The 13,293-nt window shown below is 42.2% G+C and overlaps 1 long non-coding RNA gene across 1 annotated transcript; it reads right to left on the bottom strand.

Annotated features, from left to right (window-relative positions):
- Positions 1–1,973: 1,973 nt before the first annotated feature.
- On the bottom strand, positions 1,974–10,663 carry LOC121133659. Its single transcript, XR_005870610.1, has 2 exons — positions 9,532–10,663; positions 1,974–2,413 (listed from the first exon to the last, which is right to left on the bottom strand). It is a non-coding gene; the product is annotated as an uncharacterized LOC121133659 (long non-coding RNA).
- Between the last annotated feature and the right edge of the window lie 2,630 nt (positions 10,664–13,293).

Here is a 13,293-nt window from a genome sequence, read left to right on the forward strand (position 1 = left end):
TCAAATGTGCCACTCCTTTCATCCTTAGAATAATGGAAGTTTGAGTATCACCCCTATATGTATATAAGTTAGAGTGAGAAAATGTGACCTGAAACTTCGCATATGTGTTTGGCTTAAGTAACTGCTACACCACATGAGTGACAGTAAATACATCTTTCCGTTTCACCCTCGGCTGTCATGTCTTAAGACCCTGATACTCAGGAACTCTCACTGAGGTAATAAGGTGTGGAATACTTTTGTTTTAACATGCTCAAATTTTTGCAGAGGTGTTTATACTCCAGACATCTTCTCTTAGTTAGGAACTGCAGTGTGCTGAACACCAGCAGTGGGCTGGGCACACAGCCTCTAGGCTGTCAGTCTTAATCTTGGGTGCAGCCTGGGCGTATTGATGAGAAAGAGAACTTAGAAGGTGGTTTCCCTGGCGCTGTTCCTTGTGGAGACTTTGTGCTGGACTCGCTCATGTCATTGTTAACTTTTGGTGTTATAAAACAACTGTTACCAACTGGAGAAAACTCGCCTCTATGCTGCGTGCTCCAATTGCGTCTAAAGCTTTAGAAGAAGAAAAAGGAGGCTTATTTTGTATCTTCTTTCTTCCCTCCCTTTCTTTCCTGGGGATCCCATCCTGAACAATGCACATGCTAGGTAAGTGCCCTGTCGATGAGCTATACCTCCAGCCCTATATGTTGTTTTCCTGACCAGGTAGACAGATATTTCATACAATGACAATAATAAGTCGAATGAGCTGCTTGGAAAGTGTAATCTGGTCAGGTAGGTTTTCATCTTCAGCTCATGTGTGGTTGATTAATGCTAAGTTAAAAGCTAGGCTGGCATTGAGGAAAGATAGGTCTTTTTATGGTATATAATAGAACCAAGGCATCCTTTTTAGTTGATTCCCCACTGGTGTTCCTCAGTAGAATTGTTACCATAACAGACAATCCAGATTATATAACATTGTGCAAGTGAAAATGTTGTATCTTCAATGCATTATATATGTGTGTGCTCATATATATGCATATATGTATGTGTGTATGTATGTATGTTTGTATATATATACATGGATATATGTGTATGCATGTACATATGTGTATACACATATATATACATTGAATACAACCTTTTCACTTGCACATATATGTGCATATATATACATATACATTGTATATATTTAATTTTTTCCATTTGACATTTTCATATATATATATATATATATATATATATATATAATAAGTTGCTGGTACCCTCAACTCCCCTCTCCCAATGGAGCCCTTTTCACCAGGGTATGCTTCCATGTCTTTTGTGCGTGGCCTCCTGAGTGTGGTCAGTCCCGTTCCTGCGTGGGAGGTCATCCACGGGAGCAAGAGTAACTCATCAGGGCTCCACCACTGTAGACAATGACCCCTCCCCCGGGGACAACCTTCACCTGGAACATCCTGGGGGAGGGCCTGGCTGGCCTCTCCTGCATCCACAGTTCCAGTTCTGTAAATGCCTTGTTTTTAAGAACGTAGAAGAGCCCCGATGGTAACCCACTCTGACAGGGCACAGGGGCAAACTGTGTTTGCTATCTGGTCCTCTTTTAGAAACATCTTTTGGTCGTTGCCACGAGCTCTCACTAGAGCCCTTCACCCACAACTTGCTATTTTAACACTCATCTCACATTATCTCACACCGAATATTACGAGTTAAAATATGGCCTAAGAAAAAAGCCATCAATACCTTACAGACTCTACTTGTAATTTTCATTAAAATATACGAGTACTGCATGGTCTCCCGGGGCTTTCAAAGCCAGCTTTAAGATGAGTGGTAAAAGTAAATTTCTCAAGTTGAAAAGTCAGACCTTACTTGGACCATAAAAGGTTCAAATGTGAAAAATGCTTCGATGGAAATCAAAGCATGTTTAAAGTTATGAGCACAGATTTAATGGACAAACGCCATGCAACCTCCTGTGATTAGATGCTAAGACATAACACACTCACTTCATATTTGTGTAGCTTTATAGATCACTGGGCCAGCGTAATGTTTTTAGTTTTCATGATTTCTGTACACCCTGTTTGTTCCAGCAAACCTCCACAATATTTCTCCAGTAACTCTGAGCATCTTGCCTTTTCTTTAAGCAGAGAGGATTTTACAAGACCCATACTCCTGAAGATAGCTCCGTGTCTAAACCCAAGTCTGACTGTTCCTATCCAGGAGGTACCTCCAGTGACATCAGCTAGTAGATCTGAGTGATGCGAGTGTCTGTAGGAAAGAGATGGAGCATAGCCCAGCGACTGTCATCCTCAGGAAAAGACAGTGCTTCACAGCCCAAGATGCTCTTTGAAGCATGACTGCATGGTCCTTTGTACTGCCTGCAGCCAGAGTGGAGGCGGGGCAGAGGTGGAGGCGGGGCAGAGGGTAGAGCCTTTGGAGATCATTCCTGCATGAAATTAAGACACAAGGGTTACTGGGTTTGGTTTGGGTTTTTAAGTTTTGTCACTTTGCAGTAGGGACAGGATTAATCTCTCTATCTTTGTTAAAGAATGTTTATTGGGTTTTGTTTTTCATGTGTTCTAAAGGTTGTGCGTGTGTGTATAAATACATCGACTTGGAGCATTTGCATTGTCTAAAATGTATATTATATCTAGTTTGATCACATGCTTATGGAATAATTGTTATATAAGTAACATATAAAGAATAATTGAACCTAAATTATGCAAATGCTCAAAAATGTAGATGGTATGGTAGAATCTTCATTGTTTCAACCAAATTCACTTTGCTAAGAGAAAGGGGCCTTAAGCCAGGCAGTGGGGTAACTCACACCTTTAGTCCCAGCAGGCGGATCTCTGTGACTTCTGGGCCAGCCTTGTCTACAGAGTGAGTTTCAGGACAGGGTCCAAAAGCTACAGAGAAACCCTGTCTCTAAAAAAAAGGAGGGTGGGGGACACTTTATATATTTAGGTCAAGGCCAGCAAAATGGTGGGTGAAAGACATCTGAAATTTATACATACCTCATAAAAGCAAATAGAAAATAGAAAATTGTCCAGAATGTTTGAATCTACTTTTTCCAGGACATAAAACAACCAGCAGGTCTGGGGAACGAGGCATCCAGGGGGCTAGAGGAAGCTCTGTTGTTCCCGAGGGTCAGATGGTCACACACATATGCAGGGCTTTGCACGTCCAGAGGGTCCTCCCCTTGCTCAGGAAGACCTGATAGCACCTAAGGGCTCATCTTAAGTTGCCCTTGAGGCTCTGTGAAAGCAGACCGTAAAGCCAAAGGCAGTGCTGTCACCTCTGACTGGGTGTGGAAGGATTGTCCCTACATGCACTCAGAGCCCGGAGCACACATGGAGAGACGTGTTGGTTCCAGGTAAGGAAATCTCTGTCCTATCATTGGCTGATCTCTGAGCTACCAGAGCAGACAAAGAATGCAGACTGCTGAGCTACCCTGAAGACTCAGCCAAAACCCAAAGCCACAACTACAGTGAGCCTCTTAGGGAGGTGAGCATATAAGATTTCAGTCACCACAATGTCCTGTAAAGTGCCCAGTTTTCCAACCCCCCCCCAAAGTGAAACATTTAAAGACACAAGGAAATATATGAGAAAAACATGTAATAAATGAAAACTGCACTCAAAGGAGGGAACCAGGGGTGGAGCTCCACTGGTAGAGAGCTTGCCCAGTACATGTGAAGCCCTGGGTTCCATGGTTGTAGCATGAATAATAAAAGACCCAGAGATAGACATTGGGGTTCAGACTGATGGTCAGATAAGCAAAGCAGCCAAGCCCGTAGCTCTTACCTCTACCTCAGGCTGTAATGGCGGCCCTGTCTCCACGAGTTCTCAGACTCCAGTGCGTCTCTGTCTGGAAACTAAATCTCCAAACAAGACCCTTTGCCTCCCTAGTGCTGGGATTAGAGGCATGGGATCCCAAGTGCTGAGATCACTTTTGTGTGAGCCGTTTGTCTTTAGGACTGGATCAATTTCATGTGGCTCAGGGCAGCCTTGAACTAACACAGAGATCCGTCTCCTGAATCCTGGGATTAAAGGGGTGTGCCAACATTGCCTGGCTCTGTGGCTTGCTAGTATGGCTGCTCGTGTTAAAGGTGTGTATCACCATCGCCTGACCTCTGTGGCTTGTGGCTAGCTTTGCTTTCTGAGCCCTCAGGCAAGCTTTAATAAATCATAAATAATACGTCACCACACATGGTAGCAAATATCTGCAACCCCAGAACTTGGGAAGTAGAGGCAAGAGGGCCGAAGTACGTTTGTCCTCAGTTGTATAGAGCTCCAGGCCAGTGTGGGTTACCTGACTTTAAAAGCGGGGTGGGGCAGTATAAAACTGATGTTTTCCCAAATCGAAAATACTAAACATGTGTTGTGAAGTTGAAAGCACTAACTAAAATGAAAAGTTCACAAGGTCTGCCCGCCATCACATTTGAGCTGCCGGAAGAATGATAAAACTTGAATATAGGTCATTTAAGATTATCCAGTTCCAAAAGATAAAAGCAAAAAGAAGGAAGAAAAATTAATGGTCTCAGAGATTATTATCCATTTACAAAGGGCAGAAACAAACAAAAAGAGAGAAGAAAATATAGTCTCAGAGACCTGTGGAATATTACCAAGCACTGAACTTATGCTTGATTGGACTCTTTAAAGGGGGAAGACAAAAAATTTAAATGGCCAAAGACCCCAATTGGGTGAAAATCACTGATTTACAGCTCAAAACGCTCAGTGTATATCAAGAATGAAAAATTCAAAGATACCCGTGACTGGGCACATAGTCACATTGTCCAAGACAGTCCTGAAGTAGGGAAGACACAGCTCAAATTCTGGGTGGTCTTCATCAAAAACATGGAGAGTGGAAGTAGTGGAGTGACATATCCAAGTGCAGAAAGTAAATGACTATCAAATAGTTGTGTGTCCACCCAGCCTCAGAGGCAAAGGTACGGTAGCCCCCCCCCATGAGTTAGCAGCGGCACATTTCCCTCTGGTCATGCCAGCCAGAGTCCATCATGCTGAATGAGAGGAGACAGTAACTCAAGTCTACAGAGGAAGGGAGTGCTGGGAAAGGTAACTAAGTAAAAATAAGAGAAATTCATTTCTGTGCATGGTTCTCTTTCCTTCCTGAGTTACAAAGCAACTGTATAAAATAATAATTATTAATCTATGGTAATTGTCACACAAAAATTATGTGACAAAAGTACAAAGCCAGGGGACAGTAAAAAAATTTACATAGTAGTCTAGTTTGCTTTCTGGTGCTGTAATCAACACCAAGACCAACAGCAACTTGGAGAGGAAAGGGTTTATTTCAACGTACAGTTCCAACTAACAGTCATCACTGTGGGATGCCCTGCAGAAGAAACCATGGCCTAGTGCTCTTCACCAGCATGCTCTCTCTTTGTCTGCTAGCTTTGCTGTGCAGTTCAGGCCCACCTGTCCAGAGATAGAGCTGCCCACAGTGTGCTGGGTCCTCCCAAATCCATCACAATTCCTTATAGACATGACCACAGTTCTCTCTTCCCAGGTGACTCAAGTTACATCAAACTGACAGTAGAAACTAACCAGCACAAATAGGAGCCAAATTTTTGTATGCCATTCATATTAATCAAAACAGGTTATAAATTAGGATACTGAGTATAAACATCAAGGAAAACACTAAGCAAATTGCTAAAGAATGTAAACCATGGCCACTGGGATGGCTTGATCACTGGCCTGGTGACTAAGCTTCAGACTGAGGGGGTTGTGGTGAATTAGAAGCCAACCTGGACTGTATAGCAAGAGCCTAACTCAAAAAAGTATGTGTGTGTATGACATATATAGATTCATATTCATAAAGATGTATGGTGTAGATAAAGCAGCACTTAGTGGGTAATAACTAGCCATAAATGCCTAATTAAAAAAAAAGAACGCTCTTAATAACGTAGCCTTTGACATCACAAAACAAGAACAACAAATAAAGCAAGGAAACGGGAGTGATGTGGACTAGAGTAAAATAAATGAGGAAGTGGAGAGACGGCCCACCACATTAGGCACTAATTGCTCAAGCCTGAGTACCTGAGTTCAAAGCCCAAAACCCACATAAAATTCAGATGTGGTGACAGGCATTTATAATCGCACACTCCTCAGCAAAACTGTCCCAAAGCTCAGGGTCCAGCTAGAATGGAATATGCAGTACAGCATCAGAAATAGGGACCTAACAAGACAGAAGGGGAAAATCCTAGAAGTTGTTATCTGACCTCCACACTCAAGCTGCGGCACTCAGACACACACACACACACACACACACACACACACACACACACACAAATAATAATTTTTAAAATGTCTTAACAAAATAAAAGCTACTGGTTGGAAAACATAAAATCAACACACCTTTAGCTAGATTAGAAACAATGTAGGAGATCTACAGCATGAAGGATTATTCCTTACAGAAATAAAAGAATTATGGGAACACGTGTGTGTGTCTTTTTGATGCATGGGAAAATACTGATTTTCAGCTTGTTAGGATCTAGAACCACAATGGAAATGAGTTTCTGGGCATGGCTGTGGTTAGGTTAATACAAGCGGGAAGACCCACCTTACTGTGAGTAACACCATGCTATAGCCACCTGAGCACCGACACATGTTGCTTTCTGCTTCCTGACCAGCTGTCACCCTCTGCTCCTGCCACTAGACCTTCCGTTATGATGGGCTGTACCTTCACACTGTGAGCCCCAAGTGACTGTCACCCTCAGCTCCTGCCACTAGACCTTCTGTTATGATGGCTGTACCTTCCACTGTGATCCTCAAGTAAACCCTTTTGTCAAGGGTTTGGTTGCTGTGCATATATTCCTTCACTGATGGAGTCTTCCAAGTATTTCAAGAGTATTTAACACTAATTATGAACACATTTCTTACAAATTATAGAAAATACCTTTCCCAACTCATTCCTTTGACCAATTATTATATACCAACGTTAGACAAAGTAAAAATATCTTTAGGCCAATATTGCTTAATATGGATGTAGTTCTCAACAAGATATTAACAAAATGGATCCAGCAACATAGAGAAAATGATTATAAACCATCATCCAATATGATTCATCTTGGGGATACAAAGTTTAATGTAGAAAAAGGTTCAACCAATATACTATATCACCTTATTAATATATAGGACAAAACAAGAGCTAGTAGCTACAGGAAAAGATTTAACATTTGACAGATATTCAGCATATTTTCTTCATGAATGCATCCAGAAAAATAAAAATGGGAGAACTTCCTCGACCATATAAAGCAAACTACAAAAACCCACAGTTAATTTGTTAGTGGCAAATGAGAAAATATCATAAGCTTCTCCTCTACCTCCTGAAAGCAGGACATGGCAAAGATAATCCTCTCAGTGTCTGTTCAATGTGGAGTTTCCAGACAAAGAAAAGAGCAAAATGAGAGAATAAGAGGCATTTAAATTGGAAAAGAAAAAATTTACAGGTGACATGCTCTTGCACAGAAAAAAATATTATGGGGGCCATTCATGGTGGTATACACCTTTAAACCTAGCACTCTGGAGGCAGAGGCAGGGGCAGTTTGAGGCCAGCCTAGGCTTACATAGTTCTAAGCCAGCTGGGGGTACCTGTTTCAAAAAAATGGAAAAATAATCCCTCTCCCTCCCTGTCTGAAAACTATTATATATAGAGATACTGATATATATACACATCCATAAGAAACTATTATAGATGGGCAGTGGTGGTGCACGCCTTTAATCCCAGCACTTGAGAGGCATCAGCAGGCAGATCTCTGTTAGAGGCCAGCCTGGTCTTCACAGTGAGTTCCACCAAAGCTACACAGAGAACCCTGTCTCAAAAAAAACCCTAATATATGTGGAGACATATATCCATAAGAAAACTATTATATGCATGGATATATACATATATAGGAGATACACATATCCAAAAGAAAACTATTAGAGATAACAAATTTGGCTAGGTCACACCAGACAGGATTAATACAGAAAAATGAACTGATTTCCTATATACTATTACTAAACAACCTCCAAGAAAACTAAAATTAAGACAATTCAATTTCCAGTAGTATGAAAAAGAATAAAGTATTTGGCAAGAAATTTAACAAAAGAAGCAAAGATTCATGAAGTAAGAATCACAAAACAGTGAAAAAGCTAAAGGCACATAGGTAATTTCCTCATGCTGGGAGACAGGACTCTTGAGTAGCATTACTTCCCAAATCAATTTGTAATTCAGTTAATTTGTCAATATTCTAGGTGTACATGTTTCAGAAAAAAAGAATACTTAGCTTATACTAATATAAAATGCAAAACATTGAATATCAAAATAATCTTAAGAGGATTCACATTTCTCAATTTCAAAACATGCTACAATAACAACTCTATAATCACACAAAGTTACACATAGAGATAATTGGGATAAAATTGAGATTCCAAAAATTGATCCCAATATTTATGATTAACTTAATTTTGGCAATTGTTCCAAGACAGTTTGATGAGGGAATATGTGGCCTTTTTATCAATAATACTTCTATGATGGTCACATGTAACAAAACAAAATTAGGCCCCAACCTCATACCGCATCCAAAAGAGAGTTCTACATGGACCATAGACTGCAGTTTAGGAACTAAAATAAAATAAAACTCTTAGAAGAAAATGAAGGAATAAACCTGCATGCATTTGTATTTCATGAATAACAAAAAAAATGAATTCTGCTTTATCAAAGCTTTTAAATGCCTCAAGCAACGCTGCCAAGGAAGCAGAAGGACAGCGCGTATTGTCAAAATGCTCTCAGGACATGTATCTGATGAGAGCCTAGTATCCCAAACTCTTATGGCTCAACAATAGAAAGAAACACTTCCAGCTAAAGGGACAAAGAATTTCAATAGGTGTTTTCCAAAGAAGACTGGATGTAAACATCCCAAACCAGGTGAAAAGAAACTCGCCATCAGAGCCATTTAGGAAGTAGTGAGAACCAGGAGACACCACTTAATGTTCACCGGTTTTTCTAAAAAGTGGACAAAAGTGCTGTCAGGAGGGAGGGGGTGAAACTGTCATGCATTGCTGGTCAGAACATACAGTCCTCATGTAACCAGACAGACAGTAACGGACGCCTTTCCCTCAAAGTGGGGGCAGCTCTACTGCTCCTCCATGGATGATTGGCTAAATAAAGGGCCATGTCTCCATATGGTGTAGCGTGGCCCAGACGTAAAGATGAATAAGCTACTAGCCTATGTGGAAACGTGCAGACACATTATTACATAAGAAGCAATGAAAAGAGCCAGATGCAGAAATCCATACACGTGATGAGTCCATTTCTAGGAAATGTCCAAAATCTCCAAATCCATAAGGATAGAAGTAGATTAATGGTCCCCAGAGGCTGGGGGAGAAAAAAAATGGATAGTGATTGGGATGGTGATGGAATTTGTGGGGAAGAGTGATGAAAATAGTCTGGAATTGATCATGAACATTATGCAATCTTGCAAACATACTGGAGACCAATCAACTTAGATGAATTTTTAATCTCTGTTTTATCATACCTGGTGAGGCAACTTAACTTACATGTCTGTTAATAAACATGGGCTCGTCCAAAAACACTTCCAGAAGCTGTTGATAAAGACTGCTGTTGCTGCTGGCGGTGGTGGTGCACACCTTTGATCCCAGCACTGGAGAGGCAGAGGCAGGTGGATCTCTGTGAGTTTGAGCTGGTTCCAAGACAGCTAGGGCTACACAGAGAAATCCTGTCTGGAAAAACCAAATCAAACCAACCAAACAAACAAAAACTGCTGTTGCTTCGGCGGGATGTAAAGGGAAGGGGAACAGTGTTAGCCGGCATCTAGTCTTAGAGTTTGTTCTCGCTGGTTGTGTTTATTTCCGTCACTAGAGCAAAGCATCTCCCCAGACAAGAAAGTTACAAGGTTCATGCTATAGTTTAGCCCCAGGTCTCAGAGGTCTCATTCCGTGATCTACTGCCTCTGTTGCTTTCTGCCTGGGGTGAGGCAGGACATCATCATGACAACCAGAGCATGTGTCAAAGGAAGTAGCTTATCTCAGGGATGGCCAGGAAACAGAGATGAGGGATCCCAGGTCCATATGCTGCCATGGCACATGCGCAGTGACTCACTTCCTGCAGCTCAGCTCTTGTAATAGCCATCCACTATGGCTTCCTCAGTAACCGTTGCAGTGAGACCCCGCAAGAGCCCACTGAGCGTCAGACACTTTTGAACCGATGTGTTTACAAACAAGTGAGAAACCATACAGTACTAAGAAGTGCTTTCAAGTGGTTGGAAACCGCATTTGTCTTTTACCTAGATTCCCAGAATTATTTTGGTATATCATTCTTTATGGAGAGCAAAGATGCACAGGGAGGAATTATTTACTAAAAGTCCTATCTTTTCAGTAAAATCATTACATATTCATAGTATTGTCAGATAGTCTCAGAATAACCGAAGGCAGTTTGTAATACTCTGAACTTGATAAAAGGCACTATTAGATCCAATGGCAAAGAGTTAACCTGCCCTCTGTGATAGTGTGCGGACTATAGTAGATACTGATCGTAGGTCAGAACTGGCATCATTCTAAATAAAGAGGAGAGAGGGTCTTTTTCACTTTTCACTTATGTACAATGGTGTTTTGTCTGCATGTATGTCTACACACCAGAAGAGGGCATCAGATCTCATTACAGATGGTTGTGAGCCATTATGTGGCTCCTGGGAATTGAACTCAGGACCTCTGGAAGACCAGCTAGTTTTCCTAACCACTGAGCTATCTCTCCAGCGCAAGAGATTAATTTTTTAATAAGCTAGTGTTGCATTACTGCTCTGTTTTAAACATGTTAGTTTAGCTCTTTTCAACCTGAGCAATCTTAGGAAACTTTGACACTTTCATTTGTGTCAAATTCATTTTTTAGTAGAGCCATGCAATATGACAAATTCAGAATACAGTTGGGTTCCTGTGACTGGCATGCCACTGCCATGAGGTCTCACAAAGGTTTCTCAAAATTGTCTCTGCTCAGCGCTTTGTTTAAGGGCAACAACAAAATGATCTGAGATTGGATCAATTAAGCCTTTACTTAAAGCTAAACCAATGCATTCATTTGCATCTGAAGCATGGCCAAAATAGGAGCAGTTCGCAGGGTCACTGAGAAATGGAACCTGGGATCTAGCAATAGTTCAAACAAACAGCTCGGAGAAAGAGCTGTGTCAATGCCAAGGAGAAAATGGCACCAAAATCTGGGCCGGATGCGCAGGAGGCCGGATGCGCAGGCTAAGGAAGAATAGAGAATCGCACCCTCCTGGTGCCTTGGTGGCCAAGAAGCTCAGCAGACTAACAGGTGTGAAGAGATTGGAATGAAGAGAAGAGGGTGTGGAGGGCTGGGAGACAAAACAACCAAAACTTACAGAAGACAGCAAATCTTAAAATCGGGCTTGGGTTTTCCAGTGTCCAAGTTTCCTCACCGTCTTCTGTTTTAATGTTATGCACCGTGCTCAGTGGAAGAAAATCTAAATGTAAGGATAGAGATACTGTGGGCTCGCACCTCTGCCTCCACCAAGCCACAACCTTGGGGTTCCAAGTGTCCTGTTTTTGCTTTGCTGGGTGCTTCCTGCCTTCAGCTGAGTTCACTCCAGACTATCCTCAGGCTCATGATGGAGATGGTAATGATGTTGGTTGTTTTGGACAAGGACTGGGGTCCAGTGTTTAGACTCTAAGTGAACCCACCATAGCCTACTCTGTAGGAAGCTAAGGGGATACTGGGGTTTCGCAGGTCAAAGGGAGTCCAAGTTAAGATACTGTACACGAGTGCAAAGAAATGATGCATGGTTCTTACAAAAATCCCCTGGATCTGCCACATTTGGCAGAAGACATGAGAAATACTGAAAATCTAAAGACAGGCATGGAAACACGAGATTAAAGAGCAGAATCATCTGATACCACCAATATCAAAAGAAAGCAAGAAATAACTTGATCTCCACATGTGCCTGTGGCCACCTTCAGGAGCTGTCTTCACATGCCACCTTTCTCTGGGACACTCTTGCCCAGTCCCATATCTTCGCGTGGATCTCACTGATGTATCTCAGTTGGCAAGCCCATCTCCAAGGAGGTGGAAAATTCCACAAATAGAACTCATCCCGCCTCACCCACCCCACCCTACCTCACCCTTGGGTTCCTCTCAGGATCCCTCTTGAGTCCCTTTGCCAAAGCTGCTGCGTGCGAATGCAGATGGTCTCCACAGATCGCGCCCTCTGCTCCTGATGGGCTCATCCAGCGTTGGGTAGGCTTGGCCTGCAATGGTGACCAGAGGCTGCACCCTGCATTGTCCCCACTGCCAACATTGAAATAACTGTCACCCCTCTTGTACAGAAAGGCCCTTCCAGGGAACCCTGGGAGTTTTTCTTGGAACATTTCATGTGGTGTTTCTCACTAGCGACTTTTGAAAACACGCCATCTGGTACAACGAGCCTTGAATTATTACTGTGTCCGGTGAGACAATGCACACTCTCAGGCTTTAGCTATGTGGTTGCTTGCTTTTTGAACCTGCAGCTTCCTCCTAGCAAAATTTCCTTCTGTTAACTTCTACTTTTCAAAGCAGCATACTATATACAAAGTCTCCACCAAGTGATATCCTGGCTCCTCCGAACACAAGAGAAATGCCAAACGCTACTGATAACTAGGAAGGAGCCAGGCTCAGACCGGCAGCTCAAAGGGAACTTAAAACCAGCGAGTGCCCACCACTCTGCAACATTAAAAAAATTCTCCCTCCCGAAGGTGAGTGCCAGGGTGGGTCCTGGCACTTGGAGGTGGAGAGTGGTTATCAAGAGTTGAAGGCCAGACTGGGCTACATGTTCATTAAAAAATGTCCTCCTCGCTCTGCTTAGGAAAAAAAAAAAGAATTGAGGGTTGTAAATAATGAATGAATAGAATAAATAACTGTCATGGTGATGTCGTGTCTAAGAAGCAAGGCACTGTGCTTTCAGACTCATGGAGTCGGCTCTCTAGCTTCTCTGGCCTATATAGAGGTTTAAGAATATCCGGACATGTATCTGTTACATGAAATAATCACCTCGGTCCTAAAAATACTCTCTTGCTACTAATTCAATTAAAAGAATGCAGTGGGAAATCTTAATTAAGCTTTCTAGGTGGTTAAAACTCTGCTACCAGAAAAAATACTATTCTTAGTGCCTCACAGTCAAATGGCAGAAGACACCCTCAGCAGAGAAGTGGCAACTCTTCCCTGTGCCTGGGCACATCATGTGAGACCTCACTGAGCAAAGCTGCGGCTGGGCAGATGCACAGGACTTGGGTGGATAAGCATTGTGCCCTCCA

Source organism: Mesocricetus auratus, unplaced genomic scaffold (assembly GCF_017639785.1).
Source record: "Mesocricetus auratus isolate SY011 unplaced genomic scaffold, BCM_Maur_2.0 Super-Scaffold_4256, whole genome shotgun sequence".
In the NCBI taxonomy this organism is placed as follows: domain Eukaryota; kingdom Metazoa; phylum Chordata; class Mammalia; order Rodentia; family Cricetidae; genus Mesocricetus; species Mesocricetus auratus.